Consider the following 17,675-nt stretch of genomic DNA (forward strand, 5'->3'; position numbering starts at 1 on the left):
TGAAAGGAGTAAGCCATGCCATTATCTAAGGGAAGAACATTCCAGGCAGAAGGAACAAGTGTGAAGACCCTGAGGTAGGAATGCTCTTGACTTGCCTGAAGAACAGAAAGAAGGTCAGTAACAAGAGTGACAGGGAAAGGAATAGATAGAGCCAGACAAGTAATGGAGGACTAGATTGTGTAGGCTCTTGCAGGTCATGAACGTATTTGGTATTTTGTGAGTGAAATGAAAGCCATTGAAAGGTATTGATGTATCTCGAATTATATTTCCCATTTGTTAATTAATAAAAATTTCAGACACACCAAAAAGATACAGGGTAGTGAACCCACATGGACTCCCCACCTAAATTCAAAAATTATATTTCTTTTCTTTAAAAAATTTTTTTTAAATGTTTATTTTTGAGAGAGAGACAGAGACAGAGCATGAGTGGGAGGGGCACAGAGAGAGGGAGACACAAAATCTGAAGCAGGCTCCAGGTTCTGAGCTGTCAACCCAGAGCCTGACATGGGGCTCGAACTCACAAAGCACAAGATTGTGATCTGAGCCAAAGTCAGACACTTAACCAACTGAGCCACCCAGGTGCCCCCCCCAAATTATATTTATTTTCTGTGTTTGCTTCAGCTGTGCATACTTTTTAAGAGCCTAATGTAGTAGATTTTTAAACGTTCCAGTTCTGGATTTGTTTAGTTGTTTATATATGATAAGAAAAATATATGACATATGTATGATAACGTGTAAGAAATATATATAAGATCAACAAATAAGAATTATATATATTCTTCTCCTTTTTACAAAAGGTGAAATACTATATATGTAGTTTTGTGTCTTGTTTTTCTTTTTATTTAAACTGTGTACCTTAGGGGCGCCTGGGTGGCTCAGGCAGTTAAGCGTCTGACTTCAGCTCAGGTCATGATCTCACGGTCCGTGAGTTCGAGCCCCGTGTTGGGCTCTGGGCTGATGGCTCAGAGCCTGGAGCCTGCTTCCGATTCTGTGTCTCCCTCTCTCTCTGCCTCTCCCCCGTTCATGCTCTGTCTCTCTGTCTCAAAAATAAATAAATGTTAAAAAAAAAACAAACTGTGTACCTTAGAGTCAAATTCAAATCAGAAAGAACATAGATCTCTCAGTCTTTTTTCTGGCTTCATTGTACTTCATTATGTGAACACAACCATAATTTGTTCAACTAATTGCCTAGCAATAGAAATTGCTTTGTTGTAAAATTTTTGCTATTAAAATAGTGTCACAGTGAATTTTGTGGTCTACTTTTAGGTAGATTCTGAAAAGTGGGGTTTCAAAGAGTAATTCTTACATAATTGTATCACAAATTGCAAAAATCCTGTCCTTATGCATTTTACTTGTTGACTTTGAGATACCTCTTTACTGAAGATATCAGAAGACAGGTGGATATCTAAATTTAGAATTCAGGGAAAAGTTCAGTATAGGAGATAAATTAGGGGGTATATAGTATTTAAGTCATGAAGCTATTTGAGATCACCCAGGAAGTGAGCTTAGGTAGAAAGAAAAGATGACCGACCAAGTATAGCATTAACATGACTTACACTTGAAAATTAGAAGGTATTTATGTTGTAGTTGTTGAGCGTTGAACGTGATTAATTTTTTTATCTTAAGGAGTTTATTATATTTGGAACTAATTTAAAAAGACAGTAGTTGTCTTGCATTCTGCTAGGGCTAACTGATTTTTCAGTGACTTTCTCAACTAAATGCATCTTGTAAGTAAAATAAATGTTCTCAGTTGATTTTAATATAGTGGTTCTTTTAGAGTAGGTAATGTAATAAGCTATAGTCTGTATACTGTGAGAATAGAAATAGTATAGTTGAATTACACCTTGAAGTGTTCTATTACACAAGACACTTGTGTTAGTTTGTGTTAGATCCACTTTTAAAATCTAGACTCATGCAAAATTATGATGTATGTAACATTTGTCTTAATTATCTCTTTCTTTAAAAGTGAAAGTTCTGATTTTTAAAGCAAAGTAATACTTCTTACATAGTTACTAAGAGCATTCCCCTAGTCCTTCTGTCCTTCGCACTAATCCTACTCTGCAGAGGCAAAGGCTTTCAACCCTTTTGGCTTTTTTTCCTGCTTATCTTCATATTGTAAATAAAATTTCTCTGTGATTTCTTGATTTTGAAAATATTTAGACATCTGTTGTTTTTCTGCTATGGTAGGTTAAGAGTTAGTGCTGGTAGATCAGCAGAGTGATCAGGTATGTGGTTCTGGAGTCAAGACTCCTGGGTTCTAATACTGCCTTTCTACCACTTTAATAACTTTGTGACCTTGGGCAGGTTGCTGAGCCCTTATGTATTTTAACCATTTTTTATCTATAAAATGGGATAACAGTATTGTCTTCTTCATAGGTTCTTGTGTACATTTATCGAGTTAAACCAATCAAAGTCAATAATAAGATTTAATAATTTTAATCATTATGAAAGTGATAAAATATTTTTTAAACGAGCTTTTTATTTTTTTAAAGTTTATTTTTTTGAGAGAGAGCAAGTGTAGGAGGGTCAGAGAGAAAGAGAGAGGGAGAGAGAGAATCTCAAGCAGGCTCTTCACTGTCAGCACAGAGCCCAAGATGGGGGGCTCAAGTCTCATGAACCGTGAGATCATGACCTGAGCTGAGACCAAGAGTCAGACACTTAATCAACTGAGCCACCCAGGTGCCTCTAAAATATTATTTCATCCTGCGCATTCATTTGTCCATATCCCATTTCTCTAGTATAGTTATATTTCAGTTTCGTTTAAGTCAGTTTTCAGAATTTACATTTTTATGATCAGTATTATTTGTAGTAAAGCCTTATTATACAGCAATTATATTTTCTTTTCTTTTTTGTACAACTTTCACCTCTCCTCTTAAAATACTCTCTGTCTTGACTGTCCACTTTCAGGCACCCACTTCAGTTCCTCATTAACCAGAGTTCAGAATCCATGGCGATTTTTCTGTCATTCAGATTTTATTTCTGTTCCCACTCTTCTCCCCACCCCCCATATTGACATATACCTCTTCTATATCATACATCATTAAAGTTTTTCTGCCTCCCTAGGAAATAATGAGCCAGCATATTTTATTACTTATAATACTGTTAGCTGCTCTACCAAGCAAATCCCAAACAAATAGTGACTTGAACAGGATGAAAGTTTATTTTTCTCTTGTGTGGCGTCTAAATCAGGTATATCACGTTGCCACGTGGTGCTCCTTTGAGCAATGATTCAGGGGTCCAGGCTCCTCCATCTTGTGGCTGTGGCATCTTCAGTATGTGGCTTCAGAAGCTGCTGGGTTCCTCTGCGTCAGCAGAGGGTGGAGGAGAGGGACTGGGAAATGAGAATTCCTACGTAAGAGGTTATTACAGGCCAAGCCTGGAAGCAACACCCATTCCCTAAGATTTGCATCCCACCAGTAGTTCAGTCACATGGCTGCATCTGACCTCATAACAGGCATGGAGGTGTCAATCCAGCAAGTCCAAGAAGTACCAAAGTACGTTCTACGTTCTCGCGTTTATCAAACAACCCACCTTAATATATGCCCACCTTTTCCTAGTCTTATGTGTTCTGTTTATGTTAATGGTAATCATCTGGCTAAATTCTCTCTAGATGTAGTTGTTTAACTGCAAGATGTGATTTCAGTGAAAGGATTTCAGGCTAGGTAGAAGAGGTTGATATAGGAAGATATAGTAGAGTTTTTGTTGTATTTTGTTTGAGCATGGAAGGGATCATGAATGTTCTGATTTTGTGATTCTCTTGTCTTGCTGTCCTCTTATTTTCTTCTCCCCTTCTCTACCCAGTTGCCAAAGGCCTTTTCTTTTCTCTCTTTGCAGTTTTTTCTTTCCAGAAACTGTAAGTTACAAAGGCTGCTCATTACCCTTTTCAATTATGCTTGCCCCTTTAACTCATAAGCACTTTGAAGTTCTTTGCCTGTGCTATAATCTACTCAATTACTTATTTATTTTTTAATGTTTTTCAGATTTAGGATGAACCTCTCTTTCTGACAGTAGTTTTATTTTATTGTTATTTTTAAAAATGTTTATGTATTTTAGAGACAGGGAGGGCAGGAGGGAGACAGAATCCCAAGCAGGCTTCCTGCTATCAGCACAGGGCCTGACATGGAACTTGAACTCACGAACCGTGAGATCATAACCGAAGCCAAAATCAAGAGTCAGATGCTTAGCCAGGTACCCCAGTTTCTTTTCTTTTTTTCTTTTTAATTTTTTTAATGTTTATTTTTGAGAGAGCAATAGAGACAGAGCACGAATTGGGGGAGGGGCAGAGAGAGACGGAGACACAGAATCTGAAGCAGGCTCCAGGCTCTGAACTGTCAGTACAGAGCTGACCCAGGGCTCGAACCCACAAACTGTGAGATCATGACCTGAGCCGAAGTCGGACACCCAACTGACTGAGCCACCCAGGCGCCCCTCATTCTTTTCTTTCTTCCTTTCTCTCTCTCTCTTTGAGACTTTTTGAGGCAAATAATATATTATTTTTAAAAGTTTAAAGTCTTGTATTAAATTTTAAAGTCCTATTTAATTTTAAAAAATTTTTTAAATTTTGTTTTATTTTTGAGAGAGACAGAGCACGAGTGGGGGTGGGGCAGAGAGAGAGGGAGACACAGAATCCGAAGCAGGCTCCAGGCTCTGAGCAGTCAGCACAGAGGCCAATGCAGGGCTTGAACTCACTAACCATGAGATCATGACCTGAGCCGAAGTCAGACGTTTTTAACTGAGTGAGCCACCCAGGCGCCCCTGTTTGATTAATTTTTTATATGGTTGAGATAAGAACCCAATTTCACTTTTTATTTGTGGATAACCAGTAGTTCCAATACAATTTACTAAATATTTGTGGCCCCTGGGTGGCTCAGTCAGTTAAGTGTCTGATTTCAGCTTAGGTCATGGGACTCACACTCACCTGAAGCGGGGCACCAACTCAGGAACGATGAGATCATGACCTGAGCCAAAGTCTGATGCTTAACCGACTGAACCATGTTCAATATCTGTGCGAATCCAGTAAAATTAGTAGTCTTCTATTGTAAGATCAACACTCAAATGTAAAATACTGAAAAATTATATAAAAATCATGCATCTGTAATACTCCTCTACTTTATTCTTTGGGACCACACACTATGTTATAAATAGTGTGCTTTTAGTACATATAATTTAGTTTGAATTTTTTTTTTTTTAAAACATCTACAGTTGTAATAGTTCTCCACATTTATACTACTTTTGGGTGAACTGAGGAGACCCTGAGCCCTTTGGCTGTAACCCAGCCCAGCCCACAGATGGCACTGAAAGTTCTTGGCCTGAGAAAGAATTCAGGGACAGACACAGCACAACAAAGGAGCAGTACTAGTGGGGAAGTTTATTAATGTGAAAAATTACACTCTCAGGATGTGAGAATGGGTGAGCTCAAGAGAGAGAATGAGCTTGAACTGTGCACCCTGGGGTTTGAGTTTTTAGCTTTAATTTAATTTAATTTAATTTAATTTTATTTTATTATTTTTTTTAATATGAAATTTCTTGTCAAATTGGTTTCCATTCAACACCCAGTGCTCATCCCAACGGGTGCCCTCCTCAATACCCATCACCCACTCTTCCCTCCCTCCCACCCCCATCAACCCTTAGTTTATTCTCAGTTTTTAAGAGTCTCTTATGGTTTGGCTCCCTCCCTCTCTAACTTTTTTTTCCCTCCTCCTCCCCCATGGTCTTCTGTTAAGTTTCTCAGGATCCACATATGAGTTTTTAGCTTTTATTGATAGTTTTTAATTAGGGGGTAGAATATTCATTAACTGAGGTGCAGTTTTCTTGGAAGCAGGGTTTCCTTGCTTTTCTTGTTTGGTCAGGAGTTTCCTGTCATGACACCCGCCATCTTGGGCCCATTTGGTTTGATCTGGTTTCTTGTGGAGTGCTGCCAGGACAGGCCTCTGACTTTCTAGACAGCTGGCCATGACTTCCTCTTTGCTAGCCTCCAGGTATCCTATTAGAACCTTACTAACTGCCTACTCTAACAATACTATTTTCGTTTTTTTTGGTTCTTAGGGTAGATCTCTTTCCCTTTGACATATAGCGCAGTGACATCTAGAAAGTGATAATAAGAGACACTCTTGAAATGAGAGGACCGACAGATTTTTGTAGCTGCTCTGTGAGAGTACATGTTAAGCTTCTTTTTTTTTTCCTGGCTCAAGAATTTTCAATTAGGTTGTGAATTTATAGAGCCTTGATGGTAACAAAGAATAGGGCGTTTGCTACTATAATTACAATGACACTTTCATTTACAATTTAATAGAAGGTGGAAATCATGGTACTATATTTTCTTTGATTCATTCTCAGCTTCCTTGAACTTCTTAATGAGAGGTTTATGTGCACCCCAGAGGGAAAAGAGCCTACTGCATTGACTCACACTTGTTATTTTTAGTTTTATATTCCAAATTCAGGCTGCTGCATGTTAATATCACCATTAAGTAAGTAAAGCAGACCCTCAGTGTTTGAAGGGGGGGCCCTGGATTTCAGGAAATAAAGGGAAAGAATATATGGTAAGGGACACAGGAATACAAGAATCTGGAGTAATCATCATAAAAATGGAGAGCAAAATTCTGGTGACGACTATGCGAGAGCAAGTCCTGTACCTCACCATGTCCTACCTTTCTCTGAAGTACTTCTGTCTAAAAGTACCATTTTCTCTCTTTTCCCTTATTTCTCTTGCTAAAGTCTGTATTAGTTGGAGTCTTAAAGTATAAAACTGAAGTGTTTCAAAGAATGGCATCTATGGACCAGCTCCAGGGAGTTAAACCGTATTTCAGTTTTTCCCAGCCCACAAGCATGATTCAGCTGTGTTACATACTCTTTAATAACTGACCCTGAGAAAGGAATAGAAGTTCACTTATTTGGTGCCAGGACAGAAGGACTGGAATGTTTTTAACTGCCCAGCCCTTGGTGCAGGGTGAAAAGTCTCTGCACACTTTTGCCCAGGGTAGATGTCTCACTGATCTGAAATGGGGATGTCCAGAACGTATTACCCATCCTTTCTTTAATCCTTGAGAGAAAAGGATTGGGGATGGATTCCTGATATCATCTTGACTAAATTAATGTCTTATATGGTGGACGTGGAATATATACTAATAAATGTTGGTTTAAGTACTTACTTTACTTCATGAACTTCATGCATAAAAATGTTTATTGGTGGTTCTTTTGATCAATAAATTACAATTTCTGGTTATTTATGCTGGCCGTGACCATTTTCAAGAGGAGGGAAAATATCTGCAGAGGACAGTTTCCATACATCCGTGAAAATATGCTTCATCTTTTCCGCCTTTCAATCCCAAAAGATAGATAAGCACAGAGAAACCTTTTAAGAAATATATCCACAAAGTTAGGGTAATGTATCTAGTGATATGGCTTCGATTTGGAGATGATTTCCCCCAAGAATCAGTTTTCAGCTCAGCGAATCTCTAATTAGTGTAAAATGTGAGTGGGCATCGTTAAACATTTAAGTCTTTGGTCCACTTGGAATTTATTTCAGTCTGAGGTGTGAAGGACAGACCCATCTTTTACATTTATCTGTAACTGATTAAACAGTTATACAAATACCAGTTGCTGAATAATTTATCCTCTCCTTGCTAATTTGAAGTACTACTGTTATCATATACTATATTATTGGGCTTACATGGATCACTTTCTGTATTTAGATTTTTTCTTTTGCTGGGGTGCCTGGGTGGCTCAATCGGTTGGTCGTCCGACTTTGGCTCAGGTCATGATCTCGCGGTCCATGAGTTTGAGCCCCGCGTCAGGCTCTGTGCTGTGCTTGAACTGGCATGAGATCATGACCTGAGCCGAAGTTGGATGCCCAACTGACTGAGCCACCCAGGCGCCCCCCAGAGCTCAAGGTTTTTATATGGGACTGGTCACACAGGTACCTTCTTGTAGCAAAATTCCAGACTCCCAGAAGGAAAGCAGAGATTCAGCATAAAACAGAGTGTCTATACAAACAGTCTTGGCACAGGGATCCATTCTTATCAGTTCATTATTGACTGGGAGTACTCCAAGAGCCCAGTTCCCAAATGCCAACCAAAGGCTGGCCTTGAAAACAGGTCTTGCTAAGGATAGCAGCCTTAAACCTGCTATGTTGACTCCTTCCTGTACAGAAAGTCAATGCCAAAGAAGGGCATATTTTGAAGAAAGCCATGTTGAGTTAATTTCTGTATATGATGTAACATGCAGATCAAAGTCACCTTTTGCATATGGATGTCCAGTTTCAGCATTGTTGCCTTTCTCCACTGAAAATGCCTTTTTCCTTTGGTAGAAAATCAATAGCTCATATATTTATGGGGATTTCTGTATACTCTATCTTGCTCTATTGATCTATTTGTCTGCCTTGTTGTTGATGCATAACTGTCTTGGTTATTTTAGCTTATTATTAGTCTTTAAAAATTTTGGTGAAATGTATATATAGCATAGCAGTTTCAGTTTTACAACTTAATGGTTTGGTATATGTGTATATTGTGAAATGATCACTCTAAATATTATCATACATAGTTACAATTTTTTTTTCTTATGATGAGAACTTTTAAGATTTGCTCTCTTAGCAAAAGGGGTACCCTCTTACACTGTTGGGAGGAATGTAAACTGGTGCAGCTACTCTGGAGTGGAGGTTCCTCAAAAAGTTAAAATTAGAACTGCTTTATGATCCAGCAACTATTAGGTATTTACCCAAAGGATACAAAAATACAGATTCAGAGGGGTTACATGCACCCCGGTGTTTATAGCAGCATTATCAACAATAGCCAAACTATGGATGCAGCCCAAGTGTCCATAGAGAGATGAATGAATAAAGAGGTGGAACATGGCTGTATACAATGGAATATTACTCAGCCATAAAAGAAAAATGGAATTTTGCCATTTGCAATGACGTGGGTGGAGCTAGAGAGGATTATGCTAAGTGAAATGAGTCAGTCAGAGAAAGACAAATACCATATGATTTCACTCATGTGGACTTTAGGAAACAAACAGATGAACATATGGGAAGGGAAAGAGAGAGAGAGAGAGAGAGAGAGAGAAAGAGAGAGAGAAACCATAGGATAAGAGTCTCTTAACAATAGAGAACAAACTGAGCATTGATGGAGGAAGGTGGGTGGGGGATGGGATAGATGGGTGATGAGAGGGAACTTGTTATGTTGAGCACTGGGTATTGTATGTAAGTGATGAATCACTAAATTCTCCTCTTGAAATTAATACTATACTATATGCTAACTAACTGGAATTTAGATAAAAATTTGGAGGAAAAAAGTTTACTATTTTAGCAACTTTCAAATATACAGTACAGTGTTATTAACTATAGTCACCATGCTGTGCATTACATTCCCAGGACTTATTTTTTTTTTTTTTAATGTTTATTTATTTTTGAGACAGAGAGAGACAGCATGAACGGGGGAGGGTCAGACAGAGAGAGGGAGACACAGAATCCAAAGCAGGCTACAGGCTCTGAGCTGTCAGCACAGAGCCCAACGCGGGGCTCGAACTCACGGACCGTGAGATCATGACCTGAGCCAAAGTGGGACGCTTAACCGACTGAGCCACCCAGGCGCCCCTCCCAGCACTTATTTGAAAACCAGAACCTTTTTATGCCAGGACCTACTGTTATGATTACTATAGCTTTGTAATATGATTTGAAATCAAGAAGTGCAGTGCTTCCAGCTTTGTTCTTTCTCAAGATTGCTTTGGCTATTTCGGCTCTTTTGTGGTTCCACACAAATTTTAGGATTAGTTGTTCTATCTCTGTGAAAAATGCTATTGGAATTTTGATAGGGATTACATTGAATCTGTAGACTGCTTTGGGCAGTGTAGACATTTTAACAATATAATTCTTCTAATCCATCAACATGGAATAAATTTCCATTTAGTTGTGTCTATTATTGGTCAGGTGAGTCCTCCAGTTTTGTTCCGTTTAAAATTCTTTTGGTTATTCCAGGCCCTTTGTGTTTCCATATGAATTTCATTATTAGATTTTCAGTTTGTACAGGAAAGTCATGTGAGTTTTTGAATGGGGTTGTATTTAACTTGTTAATAAGGGGGAAATTGGTATCTTAATAATATTGACCTGTTTGATCTGTGACCATAGTATATATATCTGCATTTATTTAGCTCTTCTTTAAATTTTTTCAGATATATTTTGTAGTTTCCAGTGCACATATCTTATGCATATTTTATTGGATTTATCCCTATATAAGCCATAATTTTAATGCTCTTTTAAATAGAATTTTTAAATTTTTTAGCTGTTCATTGGGGATATGTAAAGAATACAGTTGATTTTTGCATATTGATCTTATACATCCTTGCTTGCCTCTTTGTTAGTTGTGGTAGCTTTTTTGTAGATTCTAAAGGAATATCTATGTAGATGATCGTGTCAGTGAATAAAGATCATTTTACTTCTTCCTTTCCAATCTGGATGATGCCTTTTATTTATTTTTCTTGCCTTACTGTAATGAATGGAACCTCTGGTAAGATATTGAGTGGAAATAGTAGGAACAGGTCTTTCTGATTATCCAGCTTGGAATTTCTTGACCTTCCTGAATGTTGCATTCATTTCTTTCCACAAATTTGGGAACAGATATCTTTGCCTTGTTGTTTGGGAGTTTGGGCCATTATTTCTTCCAATATTTTTTCTGTCCCTTTCCCTCTCTCTTCTTTGAGGACTCCTATAGTACATATGTTGGCACGCTTAATAGTGTCCCATAGGTCCCCTAGGCTCTGTTCATTTTCATTCTTTTTTTTTTCTGACTTGTCAAAATGAATAATTCCAGTTGTTGTATTTTCATCTTCAAAATTACTGTTTGTTTTCTTTTAATAGTTTCTATTTCTTAGTTGACATTCTGTATTTGTTCATGCATTGTTCTCCTGACTGTTTTTGGTTCTTTGCACATTGTTTCCCTTAGTTCATTGAGCATATTTAAAACTGTTGATTTATCATTTTTGACTATTAATTCTAATCTCTGGGCTTCTTTAGAAGAGATAATTTCTTCAAAATGTTTTTTTTTCCTGTTAATGGACCATACTTTCCTATTTTTTTTATGTTTTCTAATTTTTTGTTGAGAACTGGACATTTAAAATACTATAATGTGATATTGAAATCAGATTCTCCTGCTTTTCAGGGATTGCTGATTTTTGCCTGGTGTGGGGGGGATGCTGCAGTTGGCTCTTAGTGTCTTTTCCAGACTATTTTTGAAAAGTCTACATTCCTTTTTTTTTTTTTTTTTGAGAAAGAGAGCGAGCACGCAACTGGGGGAGAGGGGCAAAGGGAGAGAGAGAGAGAATATCTAAAGGAGCCTCCATCTTCAGTGTAGAGCTTGATGCAGGGCTTGAATCCCATGACCCTGGGATCATGATCTGAGCCGAAATCAAGAGTCATACACTCAACTGACCGAGCCACCCAGGTGCCCCTGTATTCCCTTTTTATGTGTGGTCGCTGAAGCTTCTTTTCCATTATATATGTAATCCGTGTTCAGCCAGTGACCTTACAGAGTTTTCCTTATGTGTCTGTATCCAAAATAGGAAGCAAAACCAAAGATACGTGTGTCTTCAAATCTTCTAATAACTGTTGTCAGGGAAGTTGCTATAGCTTGAGGAGGGCAAAACAAAGATAAGGATCTATGCTGGTCCTTCAGGGAATTGCTAAAATGGCCCAAATGCATAACCCCAACATTTTGGAGAATTAGGTGCTTAGTGCCAGCCCTGGTACCAACCAGCTGCTCTCCCCAGTGCCACAGCAGGGCTGAAGATGGGGGATGATAGCTGGTTGGTACACACTGCTCTCATACTGAGTTTCAGAAGCTTCTTCATCAGCTGTGTCTCTGGTTGCTGTTAAGTGTCCATTTCAGAATACAGAAACAGTTGATTCTGATCATTTTTTTCCCATTTAAGGGTTGTTTGGGTGGAGGGACCAACCCTTAAAGCTTCCTACTCCGTCATTTTTTGTGAGATTACTCTTGATTATGTTCTAAAAAAATTTAAACAAGACAAAAACTATATTTACCCACGCATTTACAATTTCCAGTGCTCTGTACTCCTTTTTTGTAGCTCTAGATTTCCATCTGGAGTCATTTTCTTTCCGCTTGAAGGACTTTAACAGATCTCATAACAGGTTTGCTGGTGAAAATTTTTTTTCAGCATTTGTATGTCTCACTTGTTTTGTTTTGTTTTATCTTTGCTTTTCAAAGATATTTTTACTGGTAAATGATTCTAGTTAACAATTTTTTTCCTTCTTTCAATACTCTACAGATGGTGCCCCACTTTTTCCTAGTTTGTAGTGTTTCTGAAGAATAATTTGTTGTTAACCTTATCTTTTTTCCTTTGTTCATAATTTTTTTTTCCTGGTTGCTTTGAAGATTTTAAAGCAACTATAAAGTTATATTTTTAACTGGTTTTAAGAAATTTGAGTGTGGTGTCCTTTCTGTAGTTTTCTTCATGTTTTTTGTACTTGGAGTTCAATAAGCTTCTTCTTGTTGGTAGTATTCATTAAATTTGTAAAAATTTTGACCGTTTTTTTCTTCATGTATTTTCTTGATTCTGCTTAGTCTCTGGTCTCATTTTTCATGGACTCCCATTACACATATGTTTGTCCACTTGAAGTCCCACAGTTTATTGATTTTCTGTTCTTTTTTTTTTCAATCTTTTTTTCTTTGTTTTAATTCACATGTTTTTTATTGATAAGTGTTTAAGTTGACTAACGCTTCATTTTGCTGTATTTAATCTGCTGTTGGTCTCTTCTAGTGTATTTTTACCTTGGGTATTGTAATTTTCATCTTTAGAATTTTGAATAAGGTTTTTAGAAATGTGTTTCCATGTCTCTTCTTAACACATGCAATCTTTCCTTCAGCTTCTTGAATCCGTGGAATACATCATAAAAACTGTTCATATTCTTGTCTATTAATTCTGTCATCTTTCTGAGTCAATTTTGATTGATTTCTTTTTCTCCACTTTTTCCTCCTTTCTTTGCATGCCTGATAATTTTTTAGTGAGTGTCAGACTTGGTGAAGTTTCCCTTGTGTTTTGAGTATTTTTATTTCTTGAGCTTTGTTCTGAAATAAGCTGTTACTTAGGAAAATACTGTTCATTTTCTTCTTACTGTTGAATGTGTTAAGGTGGGACCCGGCCTGCATTTTCTCTAGCATTAATTTTTCCTTCCTTCTGAGCAAGATCCTTCTTAATATTGTAATCAGTGCCCCATAAGATTTGAGATTTTTCATTTTTGATATTGAGAATGAGCACTGTTTCTTGTCCTATGTGAGATTGGATCACTGTTCCCTCTAATTCTTTTGGGGAATTCTTTTCTCAACCTCTGATCATTTCCTCACATGAACGTCCTGAGCAATTCTTAGCGGTATACTCGTAAGTGACTCAGTGTGGGTATCTGGAGCTCTCTGTCTGCACAGCTTTTTATTCTCTGGGTTTCAGCCATGCAAACTGTAGCCCCCCTTCATTTCTTTGTACTCCCAGGTTCCGCAGCTCAGCTCAGGGAGACGGCCAGGTTTCTGCTTGGGTCCCCCTCCCTTTGCTGCTGCAGCCTGGAAACTTTGTCCAGGTGGTTAGCTTGGAAAACAATTTATTTTTCTTTGTCTGTGATCACTGTCCTTTCTTGCCTATGTCCAGTGTCTTGGTGCCATTATTTCATATTTTCGTCTGACGTTTTAGGATGGTAGGGTAAATCTTATCCCTGTTACTCTATTTTAACTGGAAAAGGCAAAAGTGATGATCAGAATGGGGTCATTTTTGGTACGTATGTAAATAGATGATACAAAAATCTGGAGCAGAGAATTTTAGGATAGAAACTAGGAAACCGTACTTTAAATTGATAAGAATTGAAAGATTCTGGATTAGAGAACAAGAAATGATGAAGTTTAGCTAAGAAGAGTAGATAGAAATTTGATTATTAAGAATTAGAAACTGGACAATGTAGGTTTATGACTGAAAGGAAGTAAAAAATTTATTAAGGTAGACAATTAGTTTTATCTTAGATTTAGCTTAGGGGAAAACATTCTCTAGCCGTCTGACATTTACCTTTTGAATAGTTGTCTTAGAGTATTCCAGTTTGATTTCTGGGATGGGATTCTTTAGTAATTTTTCAGAAATGGTGATAGAAATGTAGTTGCTTATAATTTTCTAGAAACGGTGAGACAGATGTAGTTGCTTATTTCAGTTTTCATCATTTCAAAACTTAAATTGTAACCATGATAAAAGGTAACATGTATCATGTGTACTTAGTGGTTGAATATATTTTATAATTCTGTTTAAGCATGTGGGGGAAAATTAGTTTAGTATACTAAACTATGTTAATTAGTAGATATATGGTGCCATCTAATGGCTAATATGAAAATCTGTCTAATAAATAGCATAATGCTTAGCAGTTTGTTTATATGCTGATTAAATTTAACACTGAAATCTTTGGTGCTTCAAATGTCCAAGGTACAATTTTATTAAGCACTAAGGTATATGTATAGTTTCATTTCAATTTATACTATTTTTAAAATTCAACTACATCAGTATCTGATTTTTCTCCCATTTGAAGGCATATGTATAAAATTAGCATATTTTGTTATATTCAATATAAATTAAATTTATACACATAAAACCAATTATAACAAGCAACTCAAGTTTACAAACCTTCCCATCTCATCTGCTATTTTTTAAAATTCTTGTTCCCTCTTCCTTATCCCCATATGTACTTAAGAATTGAACACCTTATAGAACCTCACTTCTGTTGTAGACAGAACTTACTCTTCCTCCCTCCCTCTCTTCCTCTTTTTTTGTATACATTTATAAAAGATATTCAGAACAGGAGAATGATTGACTAGATTGGCACTCTTTAAGTGGTTCTCCAGAATTTTCAATTTCGGTGGAGCCACTGCAGAGGCTGTCATGGAGGTGGCTAAGTTTGGAAAAATTAGCAATTGAAGCCTCTAGAAGTCCTGCACTGGAGGAGACTGTTTAACTCTGTTCAACCCCGTATTTCCTAAACATATTTCATAATGGGCCCCTTGTTTTCCTTTAAAAAACAAAAACAAAACACGTGTTAAAATCCTGTCGATCTTGTGCTCTTTAACCTTATTTTTGGAATTGTTCTATATTCCATTTTTAATATTAAAGGAATATTTCATATTTATATTCATATATATGTAGTTTTCTTTTTGTTTTAATAAAATAAATTTTTTTGTTTTCTGGTTATATAAAAATGCTTGTTTATTATCAAAAATTTAGAAAATGCAGAGAAATATTTAGAAAATGTATAGCACACATAATTGTACCTCCCACAAATGACAAATATTAATACTTAGAATATTAACATATAGCCTTTTATATACATATATATGTAATTTAAGCAAACACATTCTGTTGATTGTTTTTTATACAGGATTTCTACTTACCTAATATTGCATTATGACCATTATTATTGACTGTTTGTCATTTTGTTTTATTGTTTATCTGATTTTAAGTGATGGCATGGTTTTCCATTGTATGGGCACACTTTTTTATTAGCCAGTATGCTATTTCTGGAATTTTAAATGTACAAATTATTTTACTATTACTAATGTAGTGCTTCAGTGAGTACAAAAAATTTATAGGGGCGCCTGGGTGGCTCAGTCGGTTAAGCATCCGACTTTGGCTTAGGTCATGATCTTGTGTCGGTGGGTTGGAGCCCCGTGTCTGGCTCCGTGCTGACAGCTCAGAGCCTGGGGCCTGCTTCGGATTCTGTGTCTCCCTCTCTCTGTGCTGCTCCCCCACTCATGCTTTGTCTCTCTCTCTCAAAAATAAACATTATAAAAAATTTTATAATGTCTGTAGTAGCTCTGATTATTTCCTTCGGAAAGAAGTCTATTATATGGACAAAAAGATTTGTGGAAATAGACTATCTGGCTCAAAGAATATCCTCATTTTTAAGGTCTTTTATAAAATCTGCAGTAGTTTACATCGAGAATAATCAGATACAAAGCTCTTTTCATCACTTGCTTAAAAAAACACTTTATGAGGGCTGCCTGGGTGGCTCAGTCTGTTGAGCATCCGACTACAGCTCAGGTCATGATCTCATGTTTCTTGAGTTCAAGTCCCATGTCGAACTCCGTGCTGACAACTCAGAGCTTGGAGCCTGCTTTAGAGTCCGGGTTTCCCTCTCTCTCTGCCAGTCTCCTGCTTGTGCTCTGTTTGTCTCTTCTCTCTCAAAATAAATCAACATTAAAAAAAACTTTGTGAAATTGGTATATCATTGTATACTGCATTTCTCTGATTACTGTGGGTTGGATAATATTCATGTTTAATGATAATTTATAATACTTTGGTGAATGTCCTTTGGAAATTACTCTTGTAGGGTTAGTAATTTTCTTTGTTTAAAAGTACTAAGAATGTGTTGAGTGATAATTTTTTTTTTGCCATATATTAATTTTAGCCCTTCTCTGTTGTTTAACTTTGAATTTGTGGTATCTTTTGATACACAGAATTTTCATGTTTGTATGTAGGAAAAATGTAATTATTTTTATGTATGGTATATATGTATAAATTTTACCTAACATAAAATTTTATTTAACTTTTTCAAATAGCTAATATATATTTTCTTAGTTATAAAATAACTGTATATTCACTATTGAACATTTGGTTAACAGAGATTAAGAAAAAATTAAAAATCACATATAATCTCTATGCCCAGATACCGCAGCACTGTTTCTTGAATAACCAGTAAATTGATGGTTTCTTTACTGATTTGAAATTCCTCCTTTATTATATACAAACTTTTGTGTATACTGGATTATGCTTTTTATTTAGTCCATTTTGTTAATATCATACTATTTAGTTGCAGTTTGGTGATACATTTTAATATCTCCATCAGTAAAACCTCATTATATGTTTTCAACATTTTTTTTCTGGGCCTTACCATGAATTCTTATAAACAAACCTCTAATACTGGTAAATATTCCTTCACAGTGACCTGAATGAACGTTGCTTTTGTTTAAAAAAAGTCTTTAAGAGGGAAGGTGAATGTGCTTGCACACAAGCAGGGAAGGGACAGAGAGAGAGAGAGAGAGAGAGAGAGAGAGAGAGAATGAATCCCAAGCAGCCTTTGCACTGTTAGCACAGAGCCTGACACAGGGCTGGATCTCACAAATCAAGACCTGAGCTGAAATCAAGAATCAGATGCTTAACTGACTGACCCAGGCCACCCCGCTGTGAGGTATTTTTGAAATGTGATTAATGTTTAAGTTGTACTTTTTTTTTTTTTTTAGAGAGAGAGAGAGAGAGAGAGAGAAAGTGTACAGAAGAGCAGGAGGAGGAGCAGAGGGGGAGGGAGAGAGAGAATCTTAAGCAGGCTCCATGCCCAGCACACAGCCCCATGTGGGGCTGGATCTCATGACTGTGAGATCATGACCTGAGCTGGAATCAAGAGGTGGGCACTTAACCACCTGAGCCACCCGCTGCCCTTAAGTCATAGTCTTTTAAGCCAAGCAAATTACCCTTCATAATATGGATGGGCTTCATCTAATTAGCTGACAGCCTTAAGAGAAAAGACTTGAGACCCAGCTCAGAAGGAAGGAACTTTGCCTGCAGACTGTCTTCTGACTCAAGACTACAATGTCAACTCATCCCTGGGGCTCCACCCTGCTGGCTTATCCTGAAGATTTCACATTTGTCAG

The 17,675-nt window shown here is 37.0% G+C and overlaps 1 protein-coding gene across 3 annotated transcripts in view; it reads left to right on the top strand.

Moving 5' to 3' along the window:
- Nucleotides 1-17,675, top strand: part of SYT14 (synaptotagmin 14) — a 218,682-nt gene that overhangs the window by 23,288 nt on the left and 177,719 nt on the right. The window lies entirely within an intron of this gene.

The sequence above is a fragment of the Panthera pardus genome, unplaced genomic scaffold (genome assembly GCF_024362965.1).
Source record: "Panthera pardus isolate Hobbes unplaced genomic scaffold, ASM2436296v1 HiC_scaffold_21, whole genome shotgun sequence".
NCBI lineage: Eukaryota > Metazoa > Chordata > Mammalia > Carnivora > Felidae > Panthera > Panthera pardus.